General features: G+C 42.7%; 1 protein-coding gene across 3 annotated transcripts in view; it reads left to right on the forward strand.

The window, feature by feature from the left end:
- The window catches only part of SLC49A4 (solute carrier family 49 member 4), a 192,901-nt gene that overhangs the window by 144,274 nt on the left and 34,879 nt on the right, over window positions 1-13,748 (forward strand). The gene's annotated exons all lie outside the window — the stretch shown is intronic.

The following is a 13,748-nucleotide window of genomic DNA, read 5'->3' on the forward strand; positions in this document are numbered from 1 at the left end:
AGCTTCAGTGGTATCAAATTTCTTTTCCTGGGTGCCTCATCTGCTCATTAGCATATGCAAACATCTTTCTCATAAGCCAATAGGCCCTACACCTGCAAAAACACAAGCATGATAGGTTGCAGCAACATCTTGAAACTGCCCAGATATCAGGATGGGCTCATCTGATGTTGCTGGTCTGAGCAATCAGGAGGTGAGCTGTTCCAAAAGGAAAGCCAGCTACTTGGAAGAGGAAGCAAACCTCATGGATCAGAATATTATGGAGGATGAGCCAGGTACCTGTGAAAGGCTACTCCCATGAGAGGAATGCTATTCAGAAGGAGAAGGTGTGTGTTTGGTAGTGTCTACCAGATTCAATGGTGTGAGTAGTCAGGGGGACTGTGGAAGCAATCAAGAAGCAGTCAACTGAGTGATGTTTCGTGGCCTATGATATGCAGGAGGTCAGACTAGGGTGATCTGGTGGTCCCTTTTTGCCTTAAACTCTGTGGCTTTAAGTGGGGGCCTTTGCGTGGCATGCAGTATACATGCTGGCCACTGAAAGGTCAGCTAGAGGAGGGTCAGCAACTCAATGTGAGCAAGAGCAGCGGCTGAATCAGCAGGCATCCTGGGTGGCTCAGACAATTGTATGTGAAACCATCAATGAGATTAGTGCTCTGGCACAGTTGAGCAGCCAGAGGGTATCACAAATAAACAGTTTTGTGTGTTGAACTCTCTGAAGTGTAGTGAATCAACCAGCTGCTAGTGAGAGGCAGATTAGAGCAGAGGTGCTGGCTTCTTCCTTGCCCTGCGGATGCTCAACCACCGCTCTGCCCCAGGCCCCACTCAGCCCCTTCCCTGCCTCTTCCCGCCAAGTTACTCCCTCGAGTGCACCACATCCCTGCTCCTCTCCCTCCCACCAGTGCCTCCTGCATGCTGCAGAACAGCTTATTGTGGCAGGCGGGAGGTGCTGGGAGGGAGGGGGAAGAGTTGATCAGTGGGGCTGCCGGTGGATGGGAAGCGCTGTGGGATAGTGGGGAGATCTGGCTGCCGGTGGGTGTTAATCACCCACTGATTTTTTTCCATGGGTCTTCCAGGGTTGGAGCACCCATGGAGTTGGCACCTGTGGATTAGAGACCACCTCTGCCAATGCGTTCTCAAGTTGCACCTGCTTGGTTTGTGAATAAATTGTGTGCCCTTGCCTTATCAGATCCTACCTCAATTCTGCAAATAGTCTATTCCTGAAGCTGTGCCCATCCTGAAATGCCCATACACTCTGCAGTTCACAAAGTTAGCCACCTACTCTGAAAAATCTCTGCTCATCTCCCATTGGCCTTCCAAAATAAGTACTCAGATGACTATATTTGTGTACCAAGTTTTTGAAAATTTAGTCCCAAACTGCTTGGCCAGCCCAACACCAGGGAATTGATAGAGCTGGAGCTAAAACTCTGGAGCTCTAGGACTTCTGCTCAATTCACTAGACTGGTTCATGACATGTTTAAGGGGAAGTAGTTGTTAGGTATGGTTATTCTCCCTAAAGTGAAGTGAAAGAAAGAGGCCCTTAAGATCTGAGTAGAGGAACTGAGCAAATCTTTGTTGGCAGTTTCAAAAGCTGGAAAATGTTTTGGGTCTAACAAAATGTGTGTTTTTGTTTTTGTTTTAATTTGTTTTTTCGACAAAATGGTCAAAAGCTAAACTTTTTTTTATTTATTAACTTTTTGCATTTTAAAAAATAGAATAAAAGTAAATTTTACAACAAAAGGTTGGTTCATATAAAAAATGAAATGTTTTGTACAGAAAACATCTTAATGAAACTTGTCAAATTTTTGGATTTTTTTAAATTAGCAATTTGATGAAACTGACATGAATTTGTGAAACATTTTGCTGTCACTAAATCTGCATTCTTGGCCGATAAAAGGTTTCAGTTGAAAAATTTCACCCACTACTGTCTAAACCAACTTTCAATCAGCAATATGTGTAGCAATTTTATAAATCTCTAGCTAAAATAGGGAGGAAGATGGTGTTAATATATTGAAAAAGGGGTCAAAGCAACGTGGTTTTGCTTATAAAATATTGCCCTAATTCCTTTTAAATAAGCATGACATCATCTGAAGAGATTTCTTACAAAATTTAATTGCTTAGAGACCTTTAACATTGATATTAAAAATCAATGACTAGTTCATGTTTTCTTTATTTGACAGTAGTTTATGATCAGGCTGCTATTCAAAAGGCTTTTCTTCCTTTTATATAGCAGGACTTCTGCTTTCTGTCATTATTGGGCGGGGGTGGTGGTTAATGATATTTTCAGCAGAATTGACATGAAAGCATATTTGGAAACATATATAAGAATGATAACTGATTACAATACACTTGAAGAAAGCTTGAATTTTCTTTTAAGAAACTTTAATAAACATTATTTAAATTATGCTAAGCTAAATTCTTCATTGAGTTCCAAAGACAGTTTTGTATACACACTGAACTCTAAGAAATAGTTGTTTCCATTGTCTGTGCTAGAATAGTGCTGTCAAGGCTGATTGCCTACTCTAGCACTTCGAGTGCAGAAGGTGGGGGCCCACAAGGATTGTAAAAATTAATACTGGCCACTCCAGGCTTGTATTAAACTCCCAAGGTTACAGCTTCTCTTTGACCTTGGATGGGTAGATGCTACCACCACCCAAGTGCAAAAAACCCCTTGGGACCCAGGAAGGCGCACTTGGGAATGCCTCCCAGTGGGGTACCCTCGACCCCTTTCACCCCCACTCCGGGGAAGAGCTGAGAAGGAAATCAACTGTTGCCACCAGCTAATTAAACAACCTATGGACACCTCTTAGGACACACAAATTCAATCCTGTTCTTAAAAAAGGTGAATTATATTAAAAACAAAAAAAATAAGAAAATACATTTGGAACTTAGGCTTTTTGCTAGATTTTAAAAGAACCACTTATAAGGATTAAGTTTCAAAATAACTTTCTTGAAGTCCAGCTTAAAGGTTACAAGCAAAACAAAAGCATTTGGGGGTTAGCACAGAGGAGTCCACAAGCCAATAAGAAATAAAATAAATAACCCTAATTGCATCTTCCTAGACATTCCCTGATTTACTTACATATCTGGGGTTTCAGATAAGTAGTTCCAAGTGGGATCTGATGATTTCCATACCTGGCTTAAAGCTTCTTATAGCGTTGCTGCTATGTGTCTCCTCTCTCCGGAGAACAACAACAAAGGGAAAGTTTGTTCCCCAATTTTAAAAAGTTCTAGCCCTCCCATTGGCTCTTTTGATCAGGTGTCCACTCCCTTTCTTTTACTTGTGGACTTGTTAACCCTTTACAGGTAAAGCAAGTAGAGAACAGCTACTAATGGATTTTGTAGCTAACTGGCTGGCTGGGTGTCCGTAAAAGGGAGGGCCCCACCCTTCACTTATCACAAATGCTTTGTTAGTTTGCTTTGTATTGAGCTCATTACATTAATTAATGTAAAATGGGGTATTTTGACCCAAGATAACTATATAACATGGCACAATGACAATTTCAATATCTTGCCACTTTGTGTTGATGATAATACCTATGGATATAAATACTAACACTTTCTAAGAATTGGTATGTAACGCCAGTTGCATATGACTCAGATTCAATGTTTTATGCAAAAAATATCAATACATTTCTAATATTTATCAGTATTTTCAACAATATTTTAAGATTTTTGGGTCAGAATTTCCTTTTACAAAATCTTTATTCACACTGGGCATCAGGTAGTCAGATTTCCATGGCAATCCATGGTGTCAACAACTGAATTTAAATTATGCAATATAATTAAAAATAAATAAATTAAAACTTACAGCAAATAAGAACACATCTCTCTACCCAAATATAGGCCATAATATTGAAGAAACAACCACAGTGAGAGAGGCTAGAAAATTATTTATGCACAAAGGGTAAAATGATTAGAATAATTTCTTTACCATAAAAAGCGTATGTTTGATGTGAATAAAGCAGCATGGCCCAGTGATCATAGAGTTGCTAGGGTCTCTGAAGAACTAGATTTTTATTCCTGTGGGACTTTGAGCAAATTATGTCATCTATCTGTCCCTTGTTTTTTCCTATCTGTAATATTGGAGACAAAGACACTTGCCTTCCTTAAAGTAGTTTGAGATCTACCGATGAAAAGTGCTTTGTAAAGGTTAAGTTTATTATTATGATTATCAAAAATGAAAAGCAAGTACAGCAAAGTCAGTTTGGATCTGAAGTGAGGAACATTTCAAGAATATACTTATAAATGTAACAGATCTTAAAACTCAGCAATATGAAGCCTCCATTATTTCATGATCTCTACTCTTTAGTTGAAGGATCACTTACCTGTTCATACAATTTTTAGCTCCTCAAAGTTTGTACTTCAGCTTTAACCACAAGTTTTACTTGCTTTTCTTTTGGGGAATGTTGGGAGCAAATCCAATTTGATCAGATTTCCAGTCACTTCCATAACTATATCAAGATATAAGAATTTGCTAAGCACACACAGGAATGAAAATCCATTCAATGAACTATATTAATGAAGTGAGCTGTAGCTCACGAAAGCTCATGCTCAAATAAATTGGTTAGTCTCTAAGGTGCCACAAGTACTCCTTTTCTTTTTGCGAATACAGACTAACACGGCTGTTACTCTGAAACCTATATTAATGTTATAAATGTACTTTAAAGAGAAATCCTTCCTTTTTATCTTTGCTTCTGTTAAACAAATTACAATAAAAGTTATGTTGCTTCACAATGGGCCACATTTCTTACAGAAAAGTTAAAGCTGGCTACTTCCCTTATTGTTCTTATCCTTGCTCAGGATAGGAATTAAGTTATAAGGAAGTTTTGCTGTTCTACTTTAACAAACTGATTAAAACTGTGGCAGGGTGTGATTTTGGGTCAGAATTTCTCTCCTTCAATACATTTTCAGAGTTCAGTGAAATTGACAAAACAGACATCTAAGTGAGGCACCAGCCTATCATCTTGGCACTTGGATTCTAGCATGATTGCCAAATTAGAAACACCTTAGATCTCTAAAGACCTGTTTAAATTCTGTGTTGAGTCCCAAGAGAAAATGAGTTTAGAGCTACCCTCCTCCTTGTTTATCCATAGAAACCTCTACATGATTTGGTGCAGTTTTTCTGCTCCTAAGAGGCCCATTACTGGAATAACCGGGGTACTGGAGGTCAGGATATATTACTCCTCAGGGAATTCCATGCCAAAAAAAATAAAAATTATGCACACAATATTTTAAAATTCTGCAACATTCTGCAAATATTATTTGTCAATAAATAAATGTGGCTCCAGCATGGCAGTGGGGAGCACAGGCCACTGTCTGTATTGAGGTGGGCACCTGAAGCCTCCACCTCCCCCGCTATAGGGACTTGGCAGCGAGGCAGCACCTGACCCTGACATAGTGCAAGGGCCAGGCCTGCCCCAGAAACACCCCGGGGCCCTGCTCCTCTGCACCAGGCACACCAGGTGTGAGTGGGCAGGCTCAGGGCAGCAGGATCCAAGTGTGGGGGGATCCAGGTGTGGGGTGAGAGGTTTCTGTGTGGGGCAATCTGGGTGTGGGCCGCTCAGTGGGATATCTGGATGCACAGAGGCTCATTGAGGGGTTCCAGGTACAGGGGCAATAGGACTCTGCAGGGGATTCACGTGAAGGTGGTTGGGGATCAGCAGGTCCGGGTGTGGGGAGATGGGGCTTAGTGGGGGGGTCTGGGTGTGGGGGGCTCAGTGCGGGGAGTCTGGGTGATGAGGGAGTGGGGCTTGATGGGGTAGGGATCCAGGTACAGCTGGTTAGGGCTCAGTGGGGTGGGGGTCTGAGTGTGGGGGGCTTGATGGGGTGGGGATCCAGGTGCAGCTGGTTGGGGCTCAGTGGGGTGGGGGTCTGAGTATGGGGGGTCCAGGTTTAGGGGGGGTAGGGCATGTTAGGGTGAGGGTTCAATGTGCCTGCTTAATGGGGGAGCCCCAGCTGCTGCCAAGGAGATGCCGCATGCCAGGCTTCCGCTTCCCGCCATGATTCCCTTATCCCCTTTTCTTCCTCAACTCATCCCTCTCCCCCAACTTGCACATTCCCTTCCTCCTACCCTATTCCACTCCCCCTTCCTTCCCCACTGCCTCTTTCCCCCTTCCCTCATTTTCCCCTGCCCCCCCTTACCCAGCCTCATCGCTGGCGCTCACTGTTGCCCAGAATACAGAAAGGCTCCCAGCACATAGAAGAGGAGCATGATTGGCACTAGGATCCAGGAGGCAACGTTCAGTTGCAGAGTCAGCAGAGCCAAGAGACACAGCCTACTTCAGCTGGACAGCTCTTGCATTTGCAGAAATGAGGTGGGGCAGTGGCACGTTACCCCTTGAGCCTCCCATGCCTTGCCTCTGTTTGGGGGGCAGTCCTCCCCAAAACTGCCTATGGTTGTCATCCCCCTTCTCCGGGCACGGCTTCCCTTGGCTTCCCTGCCGTTTTCTGCAGGGAAGCACAGGAATTCTGCAGGGGGCGGTCCATTTTCTGTGGGCGCTCAGTCCCACAGAATTCCCCCAGGAATAGATAATAGTGGTTCGGGGAAGCTTGGACAGCACCACTCACTTGCAGTATGCCTGACATTCCCCGACACTAAGGGCCTGATTCAAAGTCTATTGAAGACAGTGGATATCAAGATCATAGAATTGTAGGATTGGAAGGGACCTCGGGAGGTCATCTAGTCCAGCATGCATGGCAGGACTAAGTATTATCTAGACCATCCCTGACAGGCGTTTGTCTAACCTGCTCTTAAAAATCTCCAATGATGAAGATTTTACAACCTCCCTCAGCAATTTATTCCAGTTCTTAACCACCCTGACAGTAAGTTTTTTCTAATGTCCAACCTAAACTGCCCTTGCTGCAATTTAAGCCTACTGCTTCTTGTCCTATCTTCAGAGGTTAAGGAGAACAGTTTTTCTCCCTCCTCCCTGTATCAGACTTTTATGTACTTGAAAACTGTTATGTCCCCTCTGTCTTCTCTTCTCCAGACTGAATGAGCATCTGGTCTGTGAACCACTTCTGGAGAGGGTGTCATGTAAGAGGAGGCAGTTAATATACATTTCATGACTTTCCTCGAATGCAAATATTCTAGGAGCTGATTGAGACCAGTTTTGCTATGTTTTAAGCCCAGCTGAGAATAGCTAAATGGCTACCACTGTTTAACCACTTCCTCTATTCTATAGGTCCCCAAGCTCTGAGGTGAGAGGAACATTTGGGGGGGCGTGGTGTGGCCGAGGCCAATCCCCATCTGCTTCCTGCTCTGTTCCGGCCCTGCCCCCAGCCCAGCTGTGGCCCTGGCCCCTTTACCCCATCTGTGTATTGTGCCCCCCCTCTACCCCCCCCCCACCAAAGGAGCCACAGCCCTACTCCCAGCTCTGGAGGGGGCAGGGGGTGTGGACAGGGTAAGCGGGGGGGCAGGGGGCACTGCTCTATTACAATTCTTTCTTCTTGCCAGAGAAATTTATAGTAACGGATAACCAAATAAGCTCATACATCTGCCCCATCAATAAATGGTTTTGGAAAATCTGGGATATACAAACAGGGAAATGTTTGTCTTCTTGTAAGCAGTATTCCCATACCAGTTCTGAAACCAAGAAATCAAACCTTGAGCCATTTTTTTTACCTTTTATGAGAGATGTCGATCCCTAATCACAGTTAGTTATTGTCCTTTATACTTTTTCTGACCGTGATACTATCATCGAGGCATATCATTCTCTCCTCCCTAGTAGGTGTGATTGGAATGGACACTGGAGCGTTGTCTGGCCTGGTGGTGTCTCAAACTTAAATATTACATGGTTCAAACAAGAATCTTGGTTAGGGCTCCCATCCACTGAGGCAGTGCCATGCTAACCTTTGGGAGAGTGCCCAACCAAAGGCAGCCCAATCAGCAGTGCTTTAGATGAACATTCTGCCTATGCTATTCATACTGAAATGGCAGATCTGGCAGATCAGAAAACATGAGAACTATGGAAACCACAACCATGTGTGCTATGCATACAGTAAGTGTCAAAGCTTCGGATGCTGCAGATACTACTCAAGTACTCAAAATAGTTAAGTCCCAAGCAGACTGCGAAGAGCTACAAAAGGATCTCAAAAAACTGGGTGACTGGGCAACAAAATGGCAGATGAAATTCAATGTTGATAAATACAAAGTAATGCACATTGGAAAGCATAATCCCAACTATACATATAAAGTGATGGGGTCTAAATTAGCTGTTATCACTCAAGAAAGAGATCTTGGAGTTATAGTGGATAGTCTATACATCCACTGCAGCAGCAGTCAAAAAAGAGAACAGAATTTTGGGAATCATTAAGAAAGAGATAGATAATAAGACAGAAAATATCATATAGCCTCTATATAAATCCATGGTATGCCCACATTTGGAATACTGCGTGCATATATGGTCGCCCCATCTCAAAAAAGATATGTTGGGATTGGAAAAGGTTCAGAAAAGGGCAACAAAAATAATTAGGTGCATGGAACGGCTGCTATATAAGGAGAGATTAAGAAGACTGAGACTTTTCGGCTTGGAAAAGAGACGACCAAGGGGGAATATGATAGAGATCTGTAAACTCATGACTGGTGTGGAGAAAGTAAATAAGGAAGTGTTATTTACTCCTTCTCATAACACAAGAACTAGGGGTCACCAAATGGAATTAATAGGCACCAGGCTTAAAACAAAGAAAAGGAAGTAGTTTTTCACACAACGCAGTCAACCTGTAGAACTCTTTGCCAGGGAATGTTGAGAAGGCCAAGACTATAACAGTGTTCAAAAAAAGAACTAGATAAATTCATGGAGGATAGGTCCATCAGTGGCTATTATGCAGTATGGCCAGGGATGGTGTCCCTAGCCTCTGTTTGCTAGAAGCTGGGAATGGGCAACAGGGAATGGATCACTTGATGATTACTTGTTCTGTTCATTCCCTCTGGGGCACCTGGCATTGGCCAGTGTCGGAAGACAGGATACTGGGCTAGATGGACCTTTGGCCTGACTCAGTATGGCCATTCTTATGTTAGTATGTTAGTTAATAGCTGCTTAATATACAAAGAGATCTATATAGATCCTAAAAATACCAAGTACTCTATCACAGTTGCTTTAAAAAAAAAAGATTTTATTATTTCTTAATGACTCGAGCTTGCTAATGTAAGTGGCTTAAGCACATGTCTTAGCACACTGCTCTTTTCCCAGTTAATTGCCTTTCATAAGAAAGGGCAAGTGCTCTTCTGATATGATATATGTCATGCAGATGAAGTACAGTTCTGGTGTGTATTTTTATCCAAGCAGACATGAATTAGTTGTTTACCCTGTTTTTGGAGTAAGGGAGTGAGGAAGAAATGTTAGCTTTTCTGGTGGTACTTGCACTTGTCTGCATTCTGCACCATTGATGGTAGTCAGAGTTTCTTAATTGAAAAATCATTTAGTGTAATTTTAACATCAGTTCTTTTAAACTATAAAAAAATCATGGGAACCTTTAATGATCGTGCAGCCTGAAGTCCTGTTATGAGAAGTAAATGGACTCCATTTAATAGCTGGCACTCACCCTGCCATAGCAGCTTTGTCACCCTTTGAGCTGGTATTTTAGGTACTGTACTCACTACAGTATGTTAAATAAAAGGCCAAAGCCACTTTTGGATTACCATTTATCTGACTTCTTCCAATAAATTTTTCTTGCACTGTATATTTTATTTATAACTTTCTATATAGTCAACCAAATTGGATTTGTTACTTTTAAATGCTGAATTGATACAGTAAAATTATTTATTATATTTCCAGCACTCAGGAGTTTTAGATGCTTTATACTACCATAACTTGGAAATGTTGTCATTAAAGTGTGGTTACAGTTAGAAACGTGATTATAAATATGTTATTGAAGGCTTCCAGATTTTTAATACTGTCATTTCCACATCCATTTTTTCTTAGTTCACAAGTTAAAAGCTATATTTTCTTACTGCAAGTCCTGTACATTCATCCTGGGATCTACAACACGCCCTGTTCTTTCTGCCTTTAATATTGATCCTCTTGCTTTGGCTTTTTTAGTATTTTTTAAGATTTTAAAGTGCGTGTGTTTTATGATATATTATATTTAAGTGTTTATGCAGTGTCCCAAAAGCTTTCTGATTGAAGAGGATATATATAAATATGATCTATAACTAAGGCTGTTTTAGTCATGGGTACTTTTAGTAAAAGTCATGGACAGGTCACGGGCAGTAAACAAAAATTCATGGCCCGTGACCTGTCCATGACTTGTACTATACATCCTACTAAAACTTGGGTGCTCTGGGGTAAGGGGCAGCCAAGGAGCGCTGTGGGGGCTCTGGGCAGCGGGTATCATGGAGGCACCACTGCTGCTGGGGGGAAGAGGTGGGGGCTAACGGGGCTGGCAGGCTCCCTACTCGGCTCTGCCCAGCTCCCGGAAGCAGCCGGCATGTCCCTACAGCCCCTACCTAGGCAGACTCGGAGGCACGGCCGTGGGGGCTCCGCATGTTGCCTCTGCCCCAAGCGCCTGCTCCGCAGCTCTCGTTGGCCGGGAACTGCAGCCAGTTTGAGCTGCAGGGGCAGTGCACAGAGCCACCTGGCAACGCCTCTGCCTAGGAGCCGAGGGAGGAACATGTTGCTGCTTCCAGGGAGCCTTCTCTCTCCCCGTCCCCTCTCTCCGAGGTAACCGCCACCCAGAGCCCTCACCCCCTCCCTCACCCCAAGCCCAACTCCCTGCATCAGCCCTGCGCCCCCTCCCATACCCAAACTCCTGCTGTTGGGGGAGGGGTGCGGTGGCCCGAGACTGGCCCAGCAGTGGTCGGTGCACCTGAGCTGCTCAGGTGGCCCCCAAGCCAGCCGCACTGGCCTCTGCAGAAGTCCTGGAGGTCCCGGAAAGTCATAGAATCCATGGCTTCCATGACCTCCGTGACAGACTCACAGCCTTATCTATAACTATTACCTACAGCAGTAAAGATTCTGAAGTCAGTACTGTTGACACTTTCGGTATTGGTGAATGAGGAAGAGAAGAACCCACTTTGCACTTCTATGTGACGGTTGCCAGCATTAAAATACTAATTTTCAGAGATGCCAAATGATGGCATGTTGAAATACTGAAGCATTTTCCTACAGTTACTGCTGCAGTGTGGGCCACGTAAGTTCCTACTTAGATAGGCCGTTGGAATAGAAAAATGCAATGCTATCTACTCTAATAAGGAAATACACCAGTATCTTGGATAATGCTGTGATTGAGGGTAAATGTCTTTCAAGGTGATATGTTGACTCTGCATTGCTCACTGTAATATAAAAATGTGTGTTTGTCACAAAAGCAAACATTGTGGCTTGGAAAACATACAGGATATAGATTAGTTGAATAAGAAGGTGCTATTTGGAAAATTCTGTAGACAACTCCACCCCACATGGTACTTATGAGAGGAGCTGGAGCTTTTTGCCGCCAAACGCAGGGGCTCTCTTAGTTACTTTAGCATGCCATCCTTTTCTCCAGCAGAATCAACATTAGGACCTTTTGTAATTCCATAGGAACTCACTATAGCAAACTCATTCTGTCCTCTGCTGGACAAATCTCTGTCTTGCCAAGTACAGCTTATCCTGGAGCAAACCTGATTATATTAGAGCCTCCCAAGTCATGTAGCTTGTGCCTTAGTGTTCAACACTGGTGCACTATTCAGTTAGCAATGATTGATTTCTTTTCCATCTTAGAGTTGTTTGAGATTTAGGGCAGGTCTCCATTACACATTTACACTGGTGCAGTTGCACTGCTATAGTGTGTCTGGTGAGGACGCTCTAAGCCATCAGGAGAGAGCTCTCCCATCAGCTTAATAACCCCACTTCAGTCAGAGGCAGTAGTAATGTCAGCGGGAGAAGCTCGCCTGCCAACATAGCGCTGTCTACGCTGGGGGTCGGTGTTAAAGTTGGTATAACGATGTCACTCAGGGTGTGGAGTTTTCACACCCCTGCAAGACATAGTTATACTGTAGATGAAGCTATAGTGTAGGAACACAATTCTCAAAGTTAATGAGAACTGGTTGGCTAAATTGCAAGTATTTAAAATTTGGGGCAAAATTTCTCAAACACAGGATGGCTAATGTATTTTCACCATCTGAAGTTTTTTCCAATAGTTACTAGTTCCTTGTGTATTTTCTCTTTGGAAAGTATTAGAGAATCTCACTTTAATTCTAAATAGGTGTCCACAGATTTATCCAGCTGAGTTTTTTTGGGGAGAAAAGACCTGTCTCTGTTGTCTCCTATTCTGACACTGCAGCTTCGGAAGCCACTACCAGATCCCTTTTTGCCTCTGGTACCAAAAAAGATTCAAATAAGTAGCTACAAATTAGAAAACTGAATCAATGATTGCTGTTTATTTAACAGGGATTAGGGAAGTGCGAAAGCAAGAGGCTGTGCTACTGGATGTAACCAGGATTTTTGCAAGAGATTTACTAACTTCAAAGTATCAGTGAGAGCTTGCAGCAGAATCTGTGGATATCATGGCAGGAGAATTACTCATTCAGTTTCAGATACAAGAGCCTGTTGGCTTCAGGATACTAAATTTTGTTCTCACTCTTTGAGAACTCTGAACTTATCTTGGAACAGTTCCTGACTTTCATCCTCCAGCTGGTTATAAAAGATTGTACAGGAGCTGGGAAAGCTTTTACAGTTTCTCATATTTAAAAAGAGAGAGAGACAATCATATCCAAGCCTGTTAAAAACAAATATAGAGGCCAGCTTGAACAGTCTCCTTCCAAAGTTTTGCCACTATATCATCTTCCTGGCAGCCTTTTCTGCTCCCCTCCTCCCTCTCCTTTTCCAGGCAAAATCCCTGCTCTAGGGAAAGAAATATGTCTCTGTGTTTTGGCAGAGAACCGCATCAAATGATTGAACTGATGAATAGGCATTTCTACTGTATCTCCTAAGGCCTTGTTTTCTGCCTTTCATTATACCTCACATTTTGACAAATGGTGAATTTTTTAAGCCAAAAGTCTCCTGCTTACTAACAACTTCTCAGTTGAGAGATTGAGCAATGCTTAATTTAAGATGAAGCACAGCTTTGTCAATTCTCCACTTTCCATGATGAATATTTTAATATAGTATAGTTTCAGATTTCATATATCATCCTTCTGCCACAGCACAGGGTAAAGATACCTTCAAATTGGAAATCTTTTTCTAGCAATTTGGGTGACTTTTTGCATCCCAAGGATATTTCTTTTCATATCACCGGAGCTCTTCTAGAACCTCCAAGAAATATTCTAAACATTTTATTTGTTCTTTTCGGTCTTAATAGTTCTTCTAGGTAACTCTTTCCCTTACGTTTGCTTTTCCTTTGATAGGTCTCTTCATGTCACTGAGACTCCAGTTTAGAAAACCATCATTATTCAGGACTGCTCTTACGCACATGACTGAGTCCCACTGAAATCAGTGCTTTCTTGATTTGGATCCTTAATGTGTTACTGAATGAAAAGAAAAATGTTTTATTTCTGCATAGCTTTAGAAGATCTAGATTTCCTAGCTAAAATATCTATACTAGCATGAAACTGGAAGAAGTGCAGTGACATCAGAAGTTACAGAACAAAATACCCCAGCCAATGAAAGAAATTGCCATATTCTAATATTATGCATCCGGGATGAAAAATTGGAGTCCTGCAATGACAAATGATCTGCTTTTTCAATTACAGCAGGTGTTCTCAAATGGGGGGTCGGGGCCCCGCAGCGAGTCGCGAAGTGATTACATGGGGAGGGGGGGTTGTGAACTGTCAGCCT

This window comes from Lepidochelys kempii, chromosome 11, assembly GCF_965140265.1.
Source record: "Lepidochelys kempii isolate rLepKem1 chromosome 11, rLepKem1.hap2, whole genome shotgun sequence".
NCBI classification, from domain to species: domain Eukaryota; kingdom Metazoa; phylum Chordata; order Testudines; family Cheloniidae; genus Lepidochelys; species Lepidochelys kempii.